Genomic DNA, 12339 nt, shown 5'->3' on the forward strand with positions numbered 1-12339 from the left:
AGCCCTTTTCCTTTTTGCTGGGTGTATCATTCTGCTTCAAATATGTTTCTTTTAAATAATATATTGTAGCAATTAAAAATGGATTAAAAATCCATTCTTCTATCCACTTCTATTTTATGGGTGAGTTCATCCCAGTCACATTTAAGATAACCAACTGTATTTACCTTCATGCATTTTTTGGGCTTGTTTATCCCTACCTCTCTTACCCTTCTCACAATTGTTTTACTTCTAATCACTAACATTTCCAATCATACTTTAACACTTTTATTATTCCTGTTCCATTTTATTTCTTATAGGGTAAAATAGATTTCTATATCCAAATTAATGTGCTTGTCATTTCCTCTTTAAGTCCATTTTGACATCGAATAAGTTTTAAGCTTTGCTGCCAAACCCTCCTCATATCTTTCCCTTTATTATAGAAGCTTTTTCATGCCTGTATTATGTGGAATAATTTACCCCCATTCAATTTCCCCCATGCCTTTTTTTAGTGTAATTTTATTTCTCATTCCTTGATTTTTTGGGGGAGAGGGGGAGTAACAGCTCATCAAAGTTACCTTCTAATCATACCCTTTGTCTACTTATATTCCTTCTAATTGCTCTTGTAGTAATGAGTTGTTAGAAGTTACAAATATTATTTTGCTATATAGAAGTATAAAGGTTAACTTTATTGGATTTTCACTTTCTCCTTTTTCTTTTTTTTTCTTTTGTATGTTTACTTTGACTCTTGTATTTGAAAATCAAATTTTTTTCTTCAACTGTGGTCTTTTAATTAAAATTGCTTGAACATCTTCTATTTCATTAAATATAGTTTTTCTTCCTTGAAGGATTATATTCAGTTTTGCTAGCTAGGGGATTTTTTGTTGTAATCCTGATTCCTTTGCTTTCTGTTACATCATATTCCAAGCTCTTCAGTTGTTTTTTGTTTTGTTTTGTTTTTTCTTTTATAATTTAATTTTAAACTTAAATACAAAATAAGAAAAGAGAAAAGATAAAAACATTGTCATATGCACAGTAGAATGTAAGAAATATTTCAAAATAAAGCAATAAATTTTCATTTCCAGGAATCCTATGTAATAAACATTCATATTGTGTTCAGAGTTGTCCCATCTTTTCTTTGTGCACAAGTTTCCTTTTGTTTTTTGCTATGCAACTTTTACTTTATTTTCTTTCCTTTTATTCCTCCATCTCCACCCACCCAAGAAGGCTACAATTAAATGCATACACACACACCTACAATCATACAAATATATATGCATATGCTTTTATGAGAACATTATTATGCTTATTATATTTATTATATACCACAGCAATATTCCAAACTTATATTGTCAAGTTTTTTTTTAATTGTCTAAAACAATTTTGATTAATATGGCTGACAAAAAGTGTAGATTGACTATTTTTCTTTTTTGATTAAATCTCTTTTAGCTTTAACTTTGGCTGAGGTCATGATTACTACCTTTTTTTTTTTTTTTTTTTTTTTTTTTTAGACAAAATAAATTCTTCATATAAACCATTTTCCAAATGACAACTGGTCAAGGGATTTGAACAGACACTTTTCAGAAGATATTAAAATCATTTCTAGTTATGTAGAAAATACTCTAGGGGGTGGAGCCAAGATGAGGGAGAGGACACATATTTCTTTCTGCCCTCTTCCCATAACCATCAGACTAATTCGCAAATCTAGCCTCTGAATTATTTCTGGATTGGCAAAACCCACAGATATTGGGAGTGCAACAAATTACCAGCAGATCTTCAGAAAAGGTCTGTTTTAATAAGGCACAGAGAGAGGTGAGCCAAGCACAAACAGGCTGAGCACAGACACAGAGTGCAGGCAGTACATAGGTGGTGTGGGCTCTGTGCTCTAGAGAATCTACAGGAAGGAATCTACAGCAGTGTTGACTACACTGCCCTGTTGCAAACCAGTAGATCAACAGAGAAGTTATAAAACATCCAACACAAACACAAAAGGTAAATAGTGAACCCCAAAACACCAGGATTTCATAAGACCTAACCACATCCACACAGCACTGGAAGTCAGTCACTGCAGCTGCTGCCACTTGTAGAGAAAGCTTGGACAATCTCCATTGCCCTAAAAGCAGATCTCTATTTTTAAAAAATGAGTAAAAAAACAAAAAACAAAAACAAACAAAAAAAAAAACCCTCTGATCATAGATAGTTCTTATGGTAAAAGAGAAAAACAGATTTTAAGCCCTGATGCAACTAAAAGCAGATTGAGTTTAGAAGAAGCCCCAAACAGTGATATAAATTGGTCCCTATCACACAAGACTCTCCTAGAAGAAATTAAAAAGTATCTTTAAAGAGAGATAGAAGAAAAATAGGAAAAGGAAATGAAAATTTTGCAAGGGGGTTTGGAAAAGGCAACATAAAAACTATCTGAAGAAAATTCACTACAAAATAGACTTAGTGAAATGGAAAAAAGCTTATAATTCCTTAAAAATAGATTTGACAAAATGGAAAAAGAAAACAACTCCCTGAAAAACAGAATTTGTGAAATGGAAAAAGAAAACAACCCCCCCCTAAAAAACAGAATTTGTGAAATGGAAAAAGAAAACAACCCCCCCTAAAAAAACAGAATTTGTGAAATGGAAAAAGAAAATAACTCCTTAAAAACAGAATTTGTGAAATGGAAAAAGAGAATAACTCCTTAAAGACCAAATTTATGAAATGGAAAAAAAATCCATAGAACAAAACAAGTAATTTAAAAATTTAATTGGACAAACACAAAAAGAAGTAAAAAAAAAAGTAAATGAAGAAAATATTTCACTAAAAATCAGAACTGAACAAATAGAAATGGATGACTCACTGAGACATCAAGAATCAGTTACTCAAAACCAAAAAAATGAAAAAAAATTAGAAGAAAATATAAAATAACTACTTGGGAAAACAACTGACCTAGAAAATAGATCTAGGAGAGACAATCTAAGGATTATTGAACTTCCTGAAAACCATGATGAAAAAAAAAAGCCTAGACATTATTTTTCAGGAAATCATCAAAGAGCATTGCCCTGATGTCATGGAATCAGAGGGTAAAATAGCAATTGATAGAATTCATGGAACACCTCCTGAAAGAGACCCTAAAATTAAAATTCCAAGGAATATTGTGGCTAAATTTTAGAACTATCAGATCAAAGGGAAAATATTGCAAGCAGTCAGAAAAAAAGCAATTCAAATATTGAGGAGCCAAAATAAGCATTACCCAGCTAACTTAAAGATTAGAAGGGCCTGGAATCTGATGTCCTGAAAGGCAAAGGAACTTGGAATGCAGAAAAGAATAAACTACTCCACTAAACTGAGCATTTTATTTCAGGGAAAAAGATAGACATTCAACAAAACAGGTGAATTCCATTTATTTCTGATGAAAAGACAAGAACTGAACAAAAAATTTGACCTCCAAATATAGAATTCAAGAAAAGAATAAAAAAGTAAAAAGAACTCTTGAGAACTGTATCTCTCTTATGGTATATATAAGTGCATGTATAATTTGATTTTTACTATTATAATATAAAAAAAGCAGAGGTGGAAAGGAGATTGTACCAGAAAGAGGGGATAGTGGACATAAAGTGAGGGAAATAACATCCCACAAAGAGGTCAAGAAAACCTATTATAATTGAAGGGAAGAAGGGAGGGGAATGAACATTGTGTGAATCTTTTTCTTATCATATTTGGCTCAAAGAGAGAATATTAGATATATTTGTTTCAAAGAAAAACTCTCATCTTATAGGAAAGTGGGAGGGGAAAGAGAAAAAGGGAAGGGGTAAACCAATAAAAAGAAAAACAGAAATAGTAGGGGAAAAGTATAAGAAAGGGGGAGAGTCTCTAAAGAGGTAAGGTGCTTGAAGCAAGTGGTGGTCATAAGTAAAATACTGGGAGGGAAAGGGGAAAAGGAAAGAGAAAAGTATAATTTGAGGTTAATAAAATGGCAGGAAATACAGAATTTGTAGTTTTAACCATAAATGTGAATGGAATGAACTCTTCCATAAAATAGAAGTGGATTGCAGACGGGATTAAAAGCCAGGATCCCACAATATGTTGTTTATAAGAAACACATTTAAAGCGGAGTGATACATACAGAGTAAAAGTAAAAGGATAGAGCAGGATCTATTATGTCAGGTGAAGTAAAAAAAGCAGGGGTAGATATCCTGATCTCAAATCAAGCAAAAGCAAAAATTGCTCTAATGAAAAGAGATAAAGAAGGAAAGTATATCTTGCTAAAGGGACCATAGATAATGAAGCAATATCAATACTAAATATAAATGCACCAAGTAGTATAGCATCAAAATTCCTAAAAGAAAAGTTGAGAGCTGCAAGAAGAAATAGACAGCAAAACTATAATAGTGGGAGATATCAACCTAGCACTCTTAGAACTAGTTAAATCAAATACATAAAACAAATAAGAAATAAATTACAAAGGTATATAGAACATTAGAAAAGTTAGGTATAATAGATCTTTGGAGAAAACTGAATGGAGACAGAGAGGAGTAGTCTTTCTTTTGGCAGTACATGGAATTGACCATATATTAGGACATAAAGATCTCAAAATCAAATGCAGAAAAGCAGAAATAGTAAATACACTTTTTTTTTCAGATCATGATGAAATAAAAATTACATTCAATAAAAGGCCAGGGGAAAATAGACCAAAAATTAATTGGAAACTAAATAATGTCCTTCTAAAGAATGAATGGGTGAAACAGCAAATCATAGGCACAATTAATTTCTTCCAAGAGAATGACAATAATGAGACAACATACCAAAATTTATGGGATGCAGCCAAAGTGATAATAATGGGAAATTTTATATCTCCAGATGCTTACTTGCATAAAATAGAGAACAAGATCAATGAATTGGGCTTGCATCTAAAAAAAAGCTAAGAGAAGAACAAATTAAAAATCTCCAATCAAATACCAAATTTGAAATTCTAAAAATAAAAGATTTTAATAAAATTGAAAGTAAAAAAAACTGCTGAATTAATAAATAAAACTAAGAGTTGGTTTTATGAAAAAAAAACAACAAAATTGATAAACTTTTAGTTAATTTGATTAGAAAAAGGAAACAGGAAAATCAAATGGTTAGTCTCAAAAATGAAAAGTGAGAATTTTCCACCAATGAAGAGGAAATTAGAGCAATAATTAGGAATTATTTTGCTTAACTTTATGATAATAAATTTGATAATCTAAATGAAATGGAGGAATACCTACAAAAATATAGATTGCCCAGATTAAGAGAAGAGGAAATAAATTACTTATATAGTCCCATTTTTGTGAAAGAAGTAGTACCAGCTATTAATCATCTCCCTAAAAAAAAATCTCCAGGGCCAACTGGATTTACATGTGAATTCTAGCAAAAATTTAAAGAACAATTGACTTCAATACTATGCAAACTATTTGAAAAAATAGGGAAAGAAGGACTCCTACTAAATTCCTTTTATGATACAGACATGCTACTGATATCTAAACTAGGTAGGATGAAAACAGAGAAAGAAAATTATAAACCAATTTCTCTAATGAATATTTATGCAAAAATCTTAAATAAAATATTAGCAAAGAAATTACAGAAAGTCATTGCAGGACAATACACTATAACCAATAGGATTTATGCCAGGAATGCAAGGCTGGTTCCATATTAGGAAAACTATTAGCATAATTGACTATATCAATAACCAAACTAACAAAAATCATGTGATTATCTCAATAGATGCAGAAAAAGCATTTGATAAAATCCAAAATTTATTCCTCTTAAAAACAGTAGAGAGTATAGGAATAAATGGGCTCTTCCTTAAAATAGTCCGTAGTATCTACTTAAAACCATCAGCTAGCATTATATGCAATGGGGATAAACCAAAACCATTCCCAATAAGATTAGGGTGAAACAAGATTACCCGCTATCACTATTACTATTTAATGTTGTATAAGAAATGCTAGCTTTGGCAATAAGAGTTGAGAAAGAGATTAAAGGAATTGGAGTAGGTAATGAGGAAACCAAATTATCATTCTTTGCAGCTGATATGATGGTATACTTAGAGAACCCTAGAGAATCAAGTAAAAAGCTATTAGAAAAAATCCATAACTTCAGCAAAGTTTCAGGATACAAAAGAAATCCACATAAATCTTCAGCATTTTTATACATCACTAACAAAATTCAACAGCAAGAGACAGAAAAAGAAATTCCATTTAAAATAAGTATCAATAATAATGGCCGGGCTAGCTCCCTGGAGGGCTTCAGGATCAGTCAGAGTCAGGATAAATCAAAGTTCTTGGTCTTTAGAGGGAGAAGTGAAGGAGGCAGGCAAGCTGCCATGTAGCTTGCCAAAGATATATCCTAGATTCTGGAGTCCAGATTCTCCAGCCTCTCTCTTCCTTGTCCTGCAGACAAATAAGTTTGACCTCTCTCTCTCTCTCTCTCAGCCTTCCAATCCTTGCCTACTATTATCTCACCACCAAACATTCAGCAAGCACCAATGATGAGGAAAGTGTCATATTACCATCTCATTTAAATATATGTATATAGAGCCATTATCTCACATTGATTAGGTAATTAACCTTAAGTACTCTGTTATCTGATTCAAACACACCTTTTAAGAGTTTCAGTCCTCTGCATCTCCTGCTTTCTTTTGTTTTAGAACACAGGTGGTTACGACCTCCCTAACTTCTCAGGGAGATGAAAAACACCAAAGGGAAGTAGGGTGTCAAACCAGATATTGTTACTGGGTTTCTGGGCTAAAAGGCCTTACTAGAAACAGGTATCACAAACTCATCAGCGTGGGAGGTATTACACAAGCATATAGTAATGCACAGGCTATTAGTGGTCACTCCCTACAGCCAGTGCAGGCTCAAGGTGGTTTAACAAACATGAATTGTACATGTAAGTAGTGATATAACAAACAATATGAATCAACATGGTATTGTAAAAGAGTTCCAGAAATCCTAGAAAGAGGGTATGTAAATAACAATCACACATACGCCTCCTTTAGCAGCCATGAGATAATCCAAAACCAATCTATTGTCCATTGCTTCATGTGTCAGGGAATCCGATAATTCCTCCAGATTTTGAAGTTCTGCAACAATTTTATCATGTCTCAGGGAATCCAATGATTCCTGAGGGTTTTCTTTTTTTTTTTTTATTTAATAGCCTTTAATTTACAGGATATATACATGGGTAACTTTACAGCAATAACAATTGCCAAACCTCTTGTTCAATTTTCACCTCTTACCCCCCACCCCTCCCTAAATGGCAGGATGACCAGTAGATTTAAATATATAATATAACTTAGATACACAATAAGTATACATGACCAAAACATTATTTTGCTGTACAAAAAGAATCAGACTCTGAATTATTGTACAATTAGCTTGTGAAGGAAATCAAAGATGCAGGTGTGCATAAATAGGGACTGGGAATTCAATGTAATGGTTTTAGTCATCTCCAGAGTTCTTTTCGGTATGGTTAGTTCAGTTCATTACTGCTCCATTAAATGATTTGGTTGATCTTGTTGCTGAGGATGCCTGATCCATCAGGACTAATATCATCTATTTGTTGTTGAGTATATAATGATCTCCTGGTCCTGCTCATTTCACTAGCATCAGTTCGTATAAGTCTCTCCAGGCCTTTCTGAAATCATCCTGTTGGTCATTTCTTACAGAACAGTAATATTCCATAATTTTCATATACCACAATTTATTCAGCCATTCTCCAACTGATGGACATCCTTCAGTTTCCAGTTTCTAGCCACTACAAAAGGGCTGCCACAAACATTCGTTCACATACAGGTCCCTTTCCCTTCTTTATAATCTCTTTGGGATATAATCCCAGTAGTAACACTCTGGATCAAAGGGTATGCACAGTTTGATAACTTTTTGAGCATATTCAAACTACTCTCCAAAATGGTTGGATTCGTTCACAACTCCACCAACAATGAATCAATGTCCCAGTTTTCCCACATCCTCCAACAATCATCATTATTTTCCTGTCATCTTAGCCAATCGACAGGTGTGTAGTGTATCTTAGAGTTGTCTTAATTTGCATTTCTCTGATTAATAATGACTTGGAGCATCTTTTCATATGACTAGAAATAGTTTCAATTTCTTCATCTGAGAATTGTCTGTTCATATCCTTTGACCATTTTCAATTGGAGAATGGCTTGATTTTTATAAATTAGAGTTAATTCTCTATATTTTGGAAATGAGGCCTTTATCAGAACCTTTGACTGTAAAAATATTTTCCAGTTTATTGCTTCCTTCTAATCTTGTCTGCATTAGTTTTGTTTGTACAAAACTTTTCAGTTTGTATAATCAATTTTCTATTTGTGATCAGTAATGATCTCTAGTTCTCTTTGGTCATAAAACCTTCCCTTCCACAGGTCTGAGAGGTAAACTATCCTATGTTCCTCTAATTTATTAATAATTTCATTCTTTATCCTAGGTCATGAACCCATTTTACCTTATCTTGGGTACGTTAAGTATGGATCAATGCCTAGTTTCTGCCATATTGGTTTCCAATTTTCCCAGCAATTTTTATCAAACAGTAGTTCTTTATCCCAAAAGCTTGGATCTTTGGGTTTATCAAAGACTAGGTTGCTATATTTGTTGACTGTTTTATCCTTGAACCTAATCTATTCCACTGATCAACTAATCTATTCCTAGCCAATACCAAATAGTTTTGGTAACTGCTGCTCTATAGTATAGTTTTAGATCTGTACAGCTAAGCCACCATCATTTGATTTTTTCATTAATTCCCTTGAAATTCTTGACCTTTTGTTTTCCATATGAACTTTGTTTTATTTTTTTCTAGGTCATTAAAATAGTTTTTTTGGGAGTCTGATTGGTATAGCGCTAAATAAATAGATTAGTTTAGGTAATATTGTCATCTTTATTATATTTCTCCCCTATCCAAGAGCATTTAATATTTTCAATTGGTTAGATCAGACTTAATTTGTGTGAAAAGTGGTCTGTAATTTTGCTCATAAAGTTTCCTGATTTTCCCTTGGCAGATAGATTCCTAAATTTTATATTATCAGTAGTTACTTTAAATGGAATTTCTCTTTGTAACTCTGACTGTTGGATTTTTTAGTATATATAAGAATGCTGATGACTTATGTGGGTTTATTTTATAACCAGCAACTTTGTAAAGTTGTGGATTATTTCTAATAACTTTTTACAGAATCTCTGGGTTCTCCTAAGTATACCATATGTCATCGGCAAGAGTGATAATTTGGCTTCCTCATTTGCCTATTCTTATTCCTTTAATCTCTTTTCTCAGCTCTTATTCTATAGCTAGCGTTTCTATCAATATTAAATAGTAACGTGATAGTGGGCAACCTTGTTTCACTCCAGATCTTATTGGAATGGTTGCAGTTTGTCTCCATTACATATGATGTTACTGATGGTTTTAAATAGATGCTTGATTATTTTAGGAAAGTCCATTTATTCCTATACTCCAAGTGTTTTTAATAGGAATGGATGTTGGATTTTATCAAATGCTTTTCTGCATCTATTGAGATGATCATATGGTTTTTGTTAATTTGGTTATTGACTGGCCAATTATTTGATAGTTTTCCTAATATTGAACCAACCCTGCATTCCTGGTATAAATCCTACTTGATCATAGTGTATTATCTTGGAGATGATTTTCTGTAGTCTTTTGCTAATATCTTATTTAAGATTTTAGCATCAATTCATTAGGGAGATTGGTCTATAATTTTTCTTTCTCTGTTTTCAGCCTACCTGGTTTAGGTATCAGTACCATGTCTGTGTCATAGAAGGAATTTGGTAGGACTCCTTCATTCCCTATTTTATCAAATAATTTATATAGCATTGGGACCAATTGTTCTTTAAATGTTTGGTAAAATTCAATGTAAATCCATCTGGTCCTGGGTTTTTCTTAGGGAGTTGTTTAATTCCTGTTCTATTTCTTTTCTGAAATGGGACTATTCAAACAATTACTTCTTCCTCTGTTAGTCTGGAAGTCTGATTTTGGAGGTAGTCATCCATTTCCTTAGGTTATCAAATTTATTGGCATAAAAGTTGAGCAAAATAACTCCTTATTATTTCTCTAATTTCCTCTTCATTGGTGGAAAGTTCTCCCTTTTCATTTTTAAGACTACTAATTTCATTTTCCTCCTCCTTTTCTAATCAGATTTACCAAACATCTATTTTATTGGCTTTTCATAGAACCAACTCTTAGTTTTATTAATGTTCAATAGTTTTTACTTTCAATATTTTTAATTTCTCCTTTTAATTTTAGAATTTCCAATTTAGTATTTGATTGGTTTTAATTTGGTCTTTTTAGTTTTTTTTTAGTTGCAAGCCAATTCATTAATCTTTCTTTTCTGTTTTATTCAAGTAAGCCTCTAAGGATATAAAATTCCCTCTTATTACCCTTGCTGCATCCCAAATTTTGGTATGATGTTCATCATTGTCATTATCTTGAGTGAAATTATTAATTGTATCTATAATTTGCTGCTTCACCCAATCATTCTTTAAGATGAGATTGTTTAGTTTCCAATTACTTTTGGTCTATTTCCTAACTTTGTTGAATGTAGTTTTATTGCATCATGATCTGAAAAGAAAGCATTTATATTTCTGCTTTCATTTAATTTGAGGTCTTTATGTCCTAAATATGGTCAATTTTGAATAGGTTCCATGAACTGCTGAGAAAGTATATTCCTTCTATCTCCATTCAATTTTCTCCAAAGATCCAACATACCTAATTTTTCTAATATTCTATTTACTTCTTTAATTTCTTTCTTATTTGTTTGTGGTTTGATTTGTCTAATTCTGAGAGTGCAAGGTTGAGATCTCTACTATTACAGTTTTGTTGTCTATTTCTTCTTGAACTCTCTTAACTTCTCCTTTAGGAAGTTGAGTGCCATACCACTTGGTGCATATATGTTTAAATTGATATTCTTCGTTGTTTATGCTACCTTTAGCAGGATGTAGTTACCTTCTTTATCTCTTTTAATTAGATCAATTTTACTTTTGCTTGATCTGAGATAAGGATGGCTACCTCTTTTGACTTCACCTGAAGCATAATAGATTTTGCTCACCTTTTACTTTTACTCTATATGCATCCCCTCTTTAAATGTGTTTCTTGTAAACAACATATTGTAGGGTTCTGACTTTTGATCCAGTCTATCTGCCTCCTCTTTATGGGGAGTTCATCATTTACATTCAGGTTAGAATTACTAAATCTGTATTTCCTGCCATCCTTAACCCAGATTGCTTTACTTTTCTGCCTCCCCAACCTCTTTCCCCTTTTAAACTTATGTACCCCTTTGTATCACGATACTTATCCTCTTTAATCCCCTCCCTCCCCTTTGAGTCTTTCCCCCTTCCTTCCCTTATTACTCTTTTCTTTCCTTTTCCTCTCCCCGTTTTAATGGGCGAGAGAGAATTTTCTCTAAAACAAATGTCAATTATTTTTTCAGGCCAACTTGATGAGAGTAAGATTCACACAATTCCTCCCCTCTTAAATTCCTCAGATATGATAAGTTTCCTTAGCCTCTTTGTGGGATGTGGTTCCCCTCTTTTATCCCTCCTTCCCACCTTATTCTGCCATCATCCCTTTTCCATATCTACTTCCCTTTTTTTATTTATATCAGTACAATCAAATTATACATGTATTCTTTTGTATATCACAACAAAATACAATTCTCCAAGAGTTATTTTTACCTTTTCTGCATCTCTTGAGTTCTATTCTTGGAGATCAAATTTTTGTTTAGTTCTGGTTTTCTTCGGAAACAAATGGAATTCATTTGTTTCATTAAATATCCATCTTCTTCCCTGGAAGAAAATGCTCAACAGCTGGGTAGTTTATTCTTGCTGCATCTCAAGTTCTTGTGCCTTTCGGAATATCATATTCAGGCCCTTTCCTTTAATGTAGGGCAGCCAGATCTTGGTGATCCTTATTGTGGCACCTCGGTATTTAAATGGTTTTTGGTCTTGTAAAATTTTTCCTTAATCTTATAGTTCTGAAATTTTGCCAATATTCCTTGGGTTTTTATTTTAGGGTTTCTTTCCGAAGGTGTTAGTGAATTCTTTCAATGCCTATTTTACCTTCTGATTCTATTACATCTGGGCAGTTCTCTTTGATGATTTCTTGTAAAATAGTATCTAGGCTCTTTTTTTCATCATAGTTTTCAGAAAGTCCAATAATCCTCAGATTATCTCTCCTAGATCTATTTTTCAAGTCTGTCGTTTTTGCAAGTTGAAAATTCGTGGTTTTCCAGTTTGTCATTTTTTGTTTTTGCTTGACTGATTCTTGCTGTCTCAATGAATCATTAGTTTCAATTTGTTCAGTTCTAATTTTAAAATTATTTTCTTCAAT

Source organism: Sarcophilus harrisii, chromosome 2, assembly GCF_902635505.1.
Source record: "Sarcophilus harrisii chromosome 2, mSarHar1.11, whole genome shotgun sequence".
Taxonomy (NCBI): domain Eukaryota; kingdom Metazoa; phylum Chordata; class Mammalia; order Dasyuromorphia; family Dasyuridae; genus Sarcophilus; species Sarcophilus harrisii.